Source organism: Cetorhinus maximus, chromosome 18 (assembly GCF_964194155.1).
Source record: "Cetorhinus maximus chromosome 18, sCetMax3.hap1.1, whole genome shotgun sequence".
Lineage (NCBI taxonomy): Eukaryota > Metazoa > Chordata > Chondrichthyes > Lamniformes > Cetorhinidae > Cetorhinus > Cetorhinus maximus.
The window spans coordinates 54,345,864-54,359,393 of NC_135896.1; positions in this window are offsets into that span (position 1 = coordinate 54,345,864).

The window sequence follows — 13,530 nt, forward strand, 5'->3', positions numbered from 1 at the left end:
CATAAACTAAGTCTGCTCCCTGAATTATTTTTAGCATGATTAAACATTGAGTGTTAGAATGGAGAAATTGCTGTGTTGGATCACCTTACTCTTCAGATTAGCAAAGATGTCATTGACCTTTCTGACAGTAGATCAGTTAAAGCTTCAGCCAGAGGAAATATTTGAGAGTTCCCATAGCGATTTTAATGGACAGCTGTTCAGAGCATTGTCACTGCACCTTGAATGGCTTTGAGAAGTGAATGAAAAGTATATTGTCTAGTTACGTAAAGAAATATTTATCTTAACTGAATGGAAACAGGAGCAGGAGATTTACCGAATGAATGACTGATTTGCAGTTAAGGGTCGTGATCCAATATCAGGCAAATTAAGAAAAGTAGCATGATGATTTAACATAAATAGGGATCCGTTTTCATACTAGTTCACGATAAGGTTGAATTCATGGCACACTTCCCTTCCTCAGAAAAATCCTAGTGACATGATTCTAATTGGCCCTTTAAGGGCCTCAGGACACCACTTTCATGACATCAAAATATGCACAGGCCTAGATCTTCTGGCCTCCATGTCGTCGGAGATCAGATGTACGATCCAAGATACACCCCAGGACTCGCAGGTGTCCTGATGTGCTGACCTCCACGGGAAATGCCCGGGAAGTGTGAACTTCCAACAGGCAATTCCCCTGTTCCCCTGGACCCTTTGCAAATGTCTCCGACTCTGAGCTGGAGTCGGAGACTTCAGGCAGCTCTGTGGGTCTTACCTAAATAAATACCCAGGATATGTTAGACAGAAAAGTCCTAATCTAACTCCTGGATAAATACAGTACTGACCGCCACAATCACTCACACTGACCCCCTGACTGCACCCCCCCCAACCCCCAACAACCCCCCAGACCGGACTTGCCCCCACCACCCGATAACACCCCGTAACCTGACCTGACTATTCGCCCTGACCCTACCCAACTACCCTCCCGACCACCTGCCATCTCGCCCACATGCCAACCTAACCACCTGCCACACGCACCTACCACCCCACCCACCTAATACCTACCCATCCACCATCCTACCACCCTACCCACCAACCACCCTACCCACCCGCCATCCTACCCACTTGACATCCTACTCACCTACCACCCTACACACCTACCACCCTACCCACCTACCACATGCCACCCTACCCACATGCCACTCTACCCACCTACCTACCTGCCATCTCCCCTACCCCCTACCCTAGTCACCTGCCATCCTGTCCACTTACCTACTTAGCTCACTCAGCTTACCCACTTACCTCACCCACCGATCCACCCTACCACCTCACCCATTCACTTATTCATCCATTTGAACTTCATTTCCATAGTCACTGGCAATGCTATTTGACCCAACCAAAAAGTGGTGTGCAGCAAATACTCATTGATTAATTTATCTCCAATTTTCTATCTGGCCAGAGCAAGGGAGCAACGTCTCAATTTCAACTTGCACCTTGAATTTCCCAATCCCCATGTAAGTCACATCATCTTTTGGAGCCTGCATTGAGATGAAGAAAGTGTCATTGTCACTTTAATTGTTACAGGCAATGCATGGCCATACAGAAGAATGAATTGCCTGTCTTGTTGGAAGAGGTTGCACAGTCCTATGACTATCTCTCTGTAGAAGCATGGCTTCCTTCTGTAATGTTCCGCAGACTTGCAGCCCAGGCCTATAGGCTCTTTGGGCTGGGTGAGATATGCTGTAAAACGTCTATAACACCAACCACCTTCCCCCCTCCCTCATGTGCAAATTGTGAGATACATAACTGTAGCTCCTTTGTCTAAATCTGCCCTACAGAAAAGCTGCTAGAGTTATGGGGGCTATAGTTGTAGTCCCTCTTGGGCTGCAGAGAGGGAAGCTGTGCAGAGAGAAAAGGAGGAGGACTCACTACAGTAGGTTGTATTCACCAAGGGACTTCAGGAAGCACTTCTCCGATCTCGACCTCAGCCAGGAGAAATGTGTGAGGCATCTACAATTCAGCAAGCAACTGGTCTATGGACTGTGCCAATGCATTGAACAGAACTTACAGCTGTACAGCGGGGTGAGAACTGTGTTGCACCACCTTCAACCTTTGTGAAAGTGGATCCTTCCATACTTGAGCAGCCAATTTTTCCCAGGCCACTTTTCATCACTGCATCAGGGAGGTGACAAAAACCCTATATGGCAGGAAAGGGGGTTTCATTGTTTTCTGTCTTATCAGAGAGTAATAGGAGGAATGGGCATGTGGCCTTGTCAGCATCGTGGGATCCCATGGTGGGAGCCTTTAACTACATGCACATCATTCTGCAGGCCCTACATGTAAACAGAATAAGATACAGGAACTGCAAGGGCTACCTCACCATCAGTGTATTGTTGATGTGCGACCGTGCCTAGAACATCATGTGGTGATTTTATTTTAATTTTCAAGGGATGAGAGTGTTGCTGGCTGGGCCAGCATTTATTGCCTTTCCCTAATTGCCCTGGAGAAGGTGATGGTGAGCTGTCTTCTTGAAACGCTGCAGTCCATGTGGTGTAGGTACACTCATAGTACTGTTAGGGAGGGAGTTCCAGGATTTTGACTCAGTGACAGTGAAGGAACGGCGATATATTTCCAAATCAGGAAGGCGAGTGACTTGAAGGGGAACTTGCAGGTGGTGCGGTCCCAAACATCTACTGCCTTTGTCCATCTAGGTGCAAAAGGTTGCGGGTTTGGAAGGTGCTCTTGAAGCTTGTTGAGTTGCTGTAGTGCATCTGGTATATGGTACTACTGCACATTACTGCTACTGTGCACCAATGGTAGAGGAAGTGAATGTTTAAGGTAGTGGATGGGGTGCTGATCAAGTGGGCTGCTTTGCTTTGGCCCCTTGAGTGTTGTCACACCAATTTTCCTTTCCCCTTGGCTTGGCTGCAGTCCACTCCTGCCCAGTGGCTGGCCATACGCTGATGCCGACTCTATATCACCACCTAAGGTACGCACAATGTCAGTATCTGAGTTTCTGACCGCCAGATTGTCAGGTCAAGTGATAGTACTACTTTCGCCAAGGTCTATAGCAGCTTTCAATTATCCTCAGAGGCTGCAATGGCTGGTCAGATGGCAGTTCTTGAGTATCTGAAAGCAAAAATGCAGAAGGATATGCAGAAAGGAGGTGAGGGAAAGGGTATAGGTAGAAAGCAAGAAGTCCAAGGTAACATCATCTGCAGCTGGCACTTCATGTCAGATGTCAGGATGAGGGTGAAGTGGATTTCAAAAGGGGCATATTGTAGAAACATACCATCGTCTTGTGATATTCTCAGAAATGCTGTAAGCAACAGTTTATGTCATAAATGTCCTAATGATCAGGATCACAGTCTGCTCCATGGAGCTCAGGTGATGCAGATGTGTCTGGTTCTGCTCTGCCTCCTCCTGATATGGCCACTTTACTCTGCAAGAGAGAGGGAAGAGTGTCAGTGATTGTGTGGCACTGTGTTGTATGATCATTGCTGTCATCAGCATCGTTGTCAGTCCCTCAGAACAAGGATGACGTCTGCCAGGCTTCATGATTTGTGTATCCTCAGGTGACTCAGTAGGCCAATCCTGGAGTCACAGACCTTTGGGCAGAGAGGACTAGAGATGCTCTGAGATAGGGAGGTTCTTGACTCAGGGCTCTGCTGTCTGCCCTGCTTTTGTCATTTTTCCTCAGCAGAATGTATACAGTCTGTTTCAAACTGACTGTAGCTTGCTGGGCAAGGAGCCACCACACGGCACAGTTTGTAGTAAGCTCCTCCCATGCACAGGTGTCAATTTAACCCCTTTCAAGTAGGCCTTCAGGGTGCCCTTAAAACATTTTCCCTGTCCTCCTTGAGGTCAACTGAATAGCTGGGATTACCTGGAAACAGCAAGAGCTGGATGTGAGACTGAAAGCATTAGAAGATGTGAGGCTGAGGTGGAGTATCTGAGGGTATCACCAGTTCTGCGATGGCAGACTTGGAGGTGCAGCATTTGGCCAAAGTTGGCATTAAGGAGACCCAGCAAAACTGAAGTGAATAGGAATCTGGGGAAAACTCTTCACTATTTGGAGTCATACCATACCACAAAGGAAGATGACTGTAGTTGTGGAGGTCAATCTTCTCAGTCTTAGGGCATCACTGCAGGAGTTCCTCAGGATAGTATCCTAGGCCCAACCATCTTCAGATGCAACAACAATGACCTTTCTTCCATCATAAGGTCAGAAGTGGGGATGTTCGCTGATGATTGCACAATGCTCATCACCATTCATGACTCCTCAGATGCTGAAGCAGTCCATGTCCAAATGCAGCAAGTCCTGGACAATGTTCAGGCTTGGGCTGATATATGGCAAGTAACATTTGTGCCACCCAAGTGCCAGGCAACGACCATCTCCAGCAAGAGAGAATCTAACCATCGTCACTTGACATTCAATGGCTGAATCCACCACCATCAACATCCTGGGGGTTACCACTGACCAGAAACTGAACTGGACTAGCCATATAATTACTGTGGCTATAAGAGCAGGTCAGAGGCTAGGAATCCAGTGGCGAGTAACTCACCTCCTGATTCCCCAAAGCCTGCCCACCATCTGTAAGAAACAAACAGTAGTGTGATGGAATACCCTCCACTTGCCTGGATGAGTGCAGCTCCAACAACACTCAAGAAACTAGACAGCATCCAAGACAAAGCAACCCACTTGATTGACACCCCATCTACAAGATGCAATGCAGGAATTCACCAAACCTCCTCAGACAGCACCTTCCAAACCCTTGACCACTACCATCTAGAAGGACAAGGGCAGCAGACACACAGGAACACCACCACCTGCAAGGTTCCCTCCAAGCCACAGACCATCCTGATTTGGAAATATATCACCATTCCTTCACTGTCGCTGGGTCAAAAACCTGGAACTCCCTCCCTATCAGCACTGTGGGTGTACCTACACCACATGGACTGCAGCAGTTCAAGAAGGCAGCACATCACCACCTTCTCAAGGGCAATTAGGGTGGGCAATAAAAGTTGGCCTAACCAACGATGCCCACAACTCATGAATGAATAAAACAAAACAAAAAAATACTGTGGCTACAAGAGCAGGCTAGAGGCTAGAAATTCTGTCGAGAGTAACTCACCTCCTGACTCCCCAAAGCCTGCACTCCATCTACGAGGCACACATCAGGAGTGTGATGGAATACTCTCCACTTGCCTGGATGAGCGCAGCTCCAACAACACTCAAGAAGCTTGACACCATCTTGGATGAAGAAGCCGACTTGAGCGACACCTTATTCATCACCTTAAACACTCATTCTCTTCACTGGCGCACAGTGGCATCATTTTGTACCATCTACTTGAATGCACTGCAGCAATTCTCCAAGCCTCCTCCAACAGCCCTTTTCAAACCTGTGACCTCCACCACCTAGATGGACAAGGGCAGCAGATGCATGGGGACACCATCACCTGCAATTTCCCCTCCAAGCCACACACCATCGTGACTTGAAATTATTTCACCATTCCTTCACTCTCCTTGGGTCAAAATCTTGGAACTCCCTCCCTAACAGCACTATGGGTGTACCTACACCACATGGACCGCAGCGGTTCAAGAAGGCAGCTCACCACCATCTTCTCAAGGGCAATTAGGGGTGGGCAATAAATGCTGGCCTAGCCAGCAACACCCACATCCCATGAATGAATAAATAAAATTCACTGACCTTGACCACCATTGTGAGGTCATTGAACCTCTGGCATAACTGCCAGTTTTTTGAGGCCAGGCTGCAGGAACTAACCTCCCAGGCCACTTGGTCCCATTCCCTTTACAGGGTTTGCCTTGAAGGCCTTCTGACCCCCTGCAGAAATATTGATTTTCTCTTTCTTTCCACCTATTGCACTAATGCCTCCAGCGTTGTATTGGGATATTTGTGAGCCCACTCCCTTCCCTGTTGCTTCACTTGTTGTGCTTCTCTTTGTAGCCAATTCTGACAGAAACAGTCATGAGCAACTCCAGTGCAATGAGTGCAATCCCCCCTAAGAGGAACTGGCTGCCTTTCAGGTGTTCCCGATTGCTGAACCTCATGCACACCCACACACGCTGCTGGGTCTTTGTTGAGCATGCAACCAGCCCAAAGCATGTTCGGTGCTGGACTGCAGGCTGAAATCATTGAAATGAGGAGGCAGTATAAAGTTTGCATGCCACCTTCCTCAAGGGAATGGATGTGGATAGATCACAAATTGCAGCACCCACGTCTGAAAACAGGAGCAATTGAATTTCCTCCCCTAAACCTTCAAAAGATTATTGATATTTCCTCTGATGACAGTCCAGAGAGCATTAAGACTCATAAAGAGATCAAATTCTCAAACTGTTATTCTTTAGCATTAATATCAAATCCAAAACAACTCCCATTTCTGACTTTCTCATATGGTATTACTATTGTAGTAAAAAGGCAAAGTTGCTCTTTTCTACTTCACTTGCAGTTGTCATGGAAATAGCACCTGAATCTATTTGAAGTTGTAATATGTTTCAGTATCTGGATAACCTACTATTATAAATCCCACATAAAGTTCTGCCGAGAATAAGGATTGAAATTTGAGAGATGTCTGTTTCTATGAAAGCCTTCCATTTTTGCAACATTTGAACAAAGGATAGTTGCTGTTTAATTAAATCAGTAACACTTTTATCTATTGTCGTCAAACAAATAATCTGACAGTAAAACAAATGCTTATATTTTAAAAATATTATATTTACACATTATTTTAAAAAGTCCCTAAAATGTCTACACTACTGCAGCATATAATTATTTCAACTTTTTTTTTAAACTTTTGTATTTGGAAAGGTTAATAGCTGATGATAAAGAATACGCTGGGCTGGATTTAGCAGGCCCCTGGGAATGGGCTAGGAGACAGGTAGGCCTGTAAAATGGTATGTGCCGGGCGGAGGAGGTGGTGCAGGTCGGTGACATACTGTCATCTACCTGTTGCCATCCCATCTTACCAGCAGTAGGGAAGGTGGTGAATGGCCCTCCCACCAAGAGGCTGATTTAGCCATTTAGGTGGCCAATAAAAGCCTCTTTCTGCCATTGCTGACATTTTAACAGGGGCAGAGCAGCTTCCGCTACAGGGGAAGACTGTCAGGTGAACGCTGGCAGCCTCCCATTCGAGCCCACAGAGGGATAATGGCCACCTCTCCAGCAATGGCGGTGCCAGCCCACAACAACCACCAGCCCCTCACTAACCCCACCCCCTTGCCGGGGCATGCCTGATTGGCCCGCGTGCACCCAGACCCCATTTACCTGGTTGTGAGGGAGCTGTCCATCCAATGCATTCCCTTCTTCCAGGTGCGGTCCCAGCAGTAGCCACCACTCCCTGTCGCACTGTTGAGGTTGCTGAACTGCTGGCCCTCTGATTGTCTGGCAGCTATTGGGGGCAAGCAGCCATCCTTAATAAGGATAGCTGCCCCAGTAGCAACCAATTAGCTGGCTGCCTCTGACAAGATACGACCCTGGGTCTTGCACTCTGCTAAAATGGGGTCTGTCGGTGGGACCCCGGCCACAATGACTAAATCCAATCCAGCATTTCAGCATTCATGACAGTATTGGTCTCAAATTCTCTATCAACTGTATTACAGGTACAGAATAATAACTGTATTACAGGTACAGAATAATAACTGTATTACAGGTGCAGTATAATAACTGTATTACAGGTGCAGAATAAGGTTACACATACTCTGAATTAAGAATATGTTTTCTCCCCATTCACACCTGGGCGGGAGTTTCTGGTCCTGAAAACTCCCACCCGCAGTCAACGGACTTTTTGCTGGTTCGTCAAATTTTCCATCCTTTCCCGATGATTCCCATGGCAGGTGGGACTGGAAATGCCACGTAACAAATTTCCAGATCAGTAATTCTCAGGACTTCTGAGTAAGTTTGCCAATTTACCGCCAGCTGATGGGTAAGTGGGTTCTCACAGTGAGAATGTTCATTTCAGCTAGGACCTTTAGAGAAATTTGGATTTGATTGGATTACATTCGATATAGATTAGCATTTTAACACAATGTGCCAATAGTCCCACTATTAAGTACATTAAACATTCACTGGATTTGATACATTGGCCTACTCTCATCAAACCGAAACAAGAATTAATGTCAGGTATGTTGTTCATTTTAGAAAGTAAAGAACATTTTTTTCATACAAAATGAAACTCAATTCCAAATAAAAGATGGATAAGATGTTAACTCATTAATTCTGCCGGGACACTATTATTAGTAATGGTGTCGTGATATTGTCACCTCACTGTTTAAAGGCCGAAATGTATCAGTAGCTTATTATAAAACAGCTCAAATTTTGCATTCAGGATAATGGTGAGGCTAAGAACGCTCAGCGTTATTATGGAGTAATATGAACATTCAGTTGCAGAATCCGAACGTAATGTAGTTAAAAGTGGAAGCTGCCGTCCAATTTGTCTTCCTTTCCTCCAGCTTCACTTCACAAAGGTACACTGGGCATTGTAATCCGTGGGCAGAGTTTTTAGGTTGGTGGGTGGGTGCACGGCCGACCTGATCGGACGAGAAACCGTGTGATATGACGTCAGGCAATCCCGCACTCGCGTAATGTTTTGGTCGGCGGGCGTGCGCGAGTGTCAGAAGGGCGCCTGCCGGCAATTAAGAAGACAATTTGCTGACAAGTTGTTAAAGTTCCAGTTGTTCCCAATTTTCCGCGGTCCATCCAACCTTACGGTTGACTGATGGGCGAATCTGCCAAGTGGACTTTGTATTTGCGATAAAACCTCGTCCAAGGGCGGGATGAGGTTTCCATTATTAAATTTAAAAAATGAGAATGTATGGACAGAATTTTCAGCATGTATATGTCCAGGTGACTGATTGTGTTGAATGGACATTTTCTTTCTGGATTTTAAAATCTTTATTTAATTGTTTTGAAGTCTTCAGCTCCCTGAGGCAGCTCTCTGGCTTCAGGGAGCTTTCATTCAGCGCTCGCCCGCACTTGCGTTTATGTCAGCGGCTGCCTTTGTCCCAGCATGAAATCACGGTCGGGGGCCGATCATGGGCGGCAGTCTGTTCCCCGGCTGCTCCTGGGCCCGACAATCGTGCCTGCACGCCGACCTAAAAATCCTGCTCCATGTAAAAATGTGAAGAATGGTAATTAGCCACGAACTACCTGCTAAAAGCATCAGCGGCAGGAGTCTTCAGACGGCCCACCTGAGGAACCGATGGGAAATGCATCCCCACCGGTCCCAGCTGCCCTGCAGTGATTTAATGCTCAGTGGGGCATTAATTGGCTAAGGTGGCCCCCACCTGACTTAGAGAGCTGCTGGCCAATCCAATCAGCAGCTCTGTAGTCTCAGCAGCAGCAGGTTCGAGTGTTGGCCACTGCTAGGACTACAGGCAGTCCCCAAAGAAGAGGAGCTAATAGAGGCCAGACTTAAGGCAAGTCCGGAGTATCAGCGGGATCTGGCTAGAAGGCCTCAGCACAGGGGAGTGAGGTGAGTGGGGGTTCAGATTTGAGAGGCCAGTGCAGGAGGGTTAAAGAGGGTATGACTTTGTGGACGGTACCTACGTTGGTCACAGGCAACCCCAAAGAAGGTCCCCCCTCCATTTGCCTGGCACCAGCTCACCCAATAAAAGCTGCTGGGCTGCCCAACTGGCGTGGGCCTCCACCTGCCATTGGTATAGTCATAGCAGGGGCAGGTTGAGGCACATTAGTAGAGATTAATTGGTCACTTAAGGGCCTCAATAGGCTGAAGAGTGGGCAGGCTGCCCGACGTCTCCACTGTCACCCGGTAAAATGAGACAGGTTGGGGTGGGTGGGTCGGCAGCAGGTAGGCCACGTGTTGCATTTTATGAGCCCACCCGCTTTCAAACTCGCTGGCAGGGGACCATAAAATCCTACTCCAGAAATAGTGGCTGGTGTTTGCTGGTGCAAATGAATATAAAAAGTGATAACTCATAATTAGTACAAAACAACCACTCAACTGAAAATTTAATGTTGCAACTGTGGTTCTTTTTATATTTGTTCAAGGAATGTGGGGGTTGCTGATGAGGCCAGTATTTATTGCCCATCTCTAACTACCCTTGAGAAGGTGATGATAAGCCACCTTCTTGAACTGCTGCAATCCATGTGGTGTAGCTACACCCATTGGGCAGTTAGGTAGGAAGTTCCAGGATTTTGACCCAGAGACAGTGAAGAAATGGTAATATATTTCCAATTGAGGATAGTGTGTGACTTGGATGGAAACTTGCAGGTGGTGCTGTTCCATGTGACTGCTGCCCTTGTTCTCTTTGGTTAATGGAATTCGTGTCTTTGGAAGGAGCCTTGGCAAGTTGATGCAGTGCATCTTCCTGGTAAGTGGAGAGCATTCAGAATCAGAATCCATGTACATTAAACATGAATTAATAGGCAAATGATACTTCAAATAAAAAAGGTAAATTTCACTTTAACTAGTTGATACAACATAGATACATCTTGTGCAACCATTAGCACCTGCATCACTCCCTGAACAAACATGGCACTATGTAACTGCACAGTTCCACAATATGTTGTTCTTTATGCACAAAGAGTGGGTCAGGGGACCTGTTCCGACGACAGCTTCCACTTTCAAGTTTCATTCATGCAGGCATACTTCTATGAACCCTCTCTCCCTTGGGTCAGAACAGTCCTGACGGTGTAGCTTTCCAGAGTTCCTTTCCAATCAACCAGCCAATAGCAACCCAGCTCATGGTTTGGCTGTTTCTGAGAAAGCATCCAGCTCTTTAATGTCTCTGAACTATTCACATTCCAAGTTTTGGACCTTATTAGCCAGCTAGCACAGTGGCTCAAGAGCTCCTGTGGCAGCGCTGAGAATATTAAGGATGATGGCATGTTCCTGTCTTATTCCCCTTCATCCTGCTATCTGGCATGAAGTGCAAACTGCAGATGGCCTGACCATGGGCCTTTTGCTTTCCACCCATACCCGCTTTCCATCCCCTTATGCATTTTTGCTTTCTATTACCCTTACAGTGCAGCCTCACTGTGAAGGGTGAGAGCAACACCTGACCTCTGATAAAGAAGCACTGTCACTTCACCTGACACTCAGCCACCAGCTCAGATACTGGCACTGCCAGTAGAGGGTAATATGGAATATGGTAATATGGTAACATGGCACATTGAAGATGCGCCGAGCATCTCCTGACACCTGTGTTTGGTGAGATAACTAATTTGAATAACTTTACACATAGGGCAGAAACTTTGGCTCGGCGAGTGGGGGGTGCGGGGGGGAGCTCGCTCGCCAAGGCATAAAATGACGTGCAGTGACAACGGGCATGCAACCCGACATCACCGCACGGCATTTAGATTTTCAGTTTAGCAGGCACGCAGATGACTTGGCTGCACGCCCGCCGAACTGTCAAAGGCCTATTAAGGCCATTTAAGTATCAATTAAACTAATAAACTGAGCTGCCGATCCAACCTTAAGGCTGGCGGGCATGCGAAGAGCTCAGGCGGCCTTCATATTTTTCATGGAACCTCATCCACAGACGGGATGAGATTTCATGAACATTTTTAAAGTGTTTTAATAGTTTTTAATAAAAGCAATGGACATGTCCCAGCTCGTGTGACAGTTTCACATGAGGGGACATGTCCTTAAAATTTTTGTTAATCTTTAATCAATGTTTCATAAGTGAAACTAATCTCCCTGTGCCTCAGGAAGATTTCTGTGCTCTTTCGCGAGCAAGCACGAAAAAGCGCACTCCTAACTCAGGGTATCACCCCCCACCCCTGCCCGCACAGGCAGCAAACAGCGCTTCCGGGTGCACATCACACTGGGCAGGCCTTAATTGGCCCGTCCACATAGAATGGTGGCGCGGACACAATCGGGGATGCCGATCGGGTCCGCGTCCACCCCCACACAACTGCCCCAACGGGGGGAAAGTTCTACCCATAGAAATAGGGGTGAAGATAGGCACAGCTGCAGGCATGAGAGACCTACAGTTAGAGGCATGGCCTTGGAGCCTTCTGGCTGCTGTGGTCTCTGTACATAAAGATACAAGGACAGGTAGAAGACAAGCATCCCTTTCCAATCTTCCCTTGTCTTGCTGTTTACCAGCTGACAGTGCATCTGAAAGGGTCCAGGTGCAAGAGCCAAAGACAGTTTCTTCTGACTGCCTCTGCATCTGAATGGATCCTTTTCCTGAAACTTCAGAAAGGCCACGTGGCCTTGAACTTCTCATACAACCCCATTTAAATAGTTGTCCATTGTAGCCATAGATATGCCACTTTCCCAACCTATCCCCAACCCCAACACTCAGCCCCTTGTGGAAAGCTCTAGAAAGGTAAAGGTGGTAAAGGCCTTGTGTTATGCCCACAACCAATGTTAATTGCTGCGCAAACCAAATCCCAGAGGGAACTTTGGCTTATGGGCCATACCCTTTTTTTTATATTCTGAAAATGAGAAGATTCTGAAATCTCAACAGTAAGAAGTCCAGTAACACTTTTGGGCTTTTAAAAATTAGAAGTGGAAGTTTTATTAACAAAAATAAAACAAAACTTAGGCACACAAGATTACAAATACGCAGTTAAACTTAATCTTACGAAACATTTCCCCAAAAAAACTCTCTACTTGTTCAGACCCACAAGTAAACACCTTCCAGGCAACACTGCTTTATAGATGTTTAACTTTTAAAAATCCAGTAATATTACCCAAGGCAAACTGCTGTAACTTCAATAAAGGCATACCACATGACCTGTAACTCTCTTCCACTCTGCTGTAAAAATCCAAACTTCAGAATAAAACTGCTTTTTGCAGCCCTAGACTTTTCTGACTAGAATGGATGATTGATTCAAACTGCTTCCTCTCTCAGCCACATCTCCAGCTGTAGCTCCAGCTGCTACATCTCACAGCTCAACAGCCCAACAGCTCAAAAAGCTTCAGCCCCCCTAAGCTCTCCACATTAATTCTAAAATACCTTTTTTCTTATTTCATCTCAGGTTCCATTGTTTTCACACCTCTTTGAAACTCAAATCCATCCAAATATAAGAACTTTCATGTTTCTATCTTGTCTTTGCTTTTGGGTCAATAAAATATAATATTCCCCCTTATATTTACCTATGGAACTTCTGCAAGCTACAAACATGTCTCTTGTTACCTTTGACTCCCCTTTGATATTCAAACAAACTCTCCACTTATCTATAAATGAAAATGCTAAACCTAACTTAGTCACTTGTACCTCAAACCTAATACCTCTATCCTTTTCATGTTTTACATCCCCCAGACAACCTGTCTCCTATTAATCTCTGCCCAGCTTAATTAAATCATATACACAGAGAAATGTGAACAAATAGTAACATTGACCAAGGTAGTTTAACAGCCAGACTGCCATGTGCTCTGTCATGGTAATTCATCAATAAAATTAGGAAAACTTCATTCTCCCTAAAGTACACATTTTTTACACAGAGATCAAAAACTATTACAGCATGTTGAATACATCACTTACATTCATCTGTATTTCTATTCCAGTTTTGACTTCATTAACACTCATCACCTTTCTAGTGCCACTTATTGAATTAA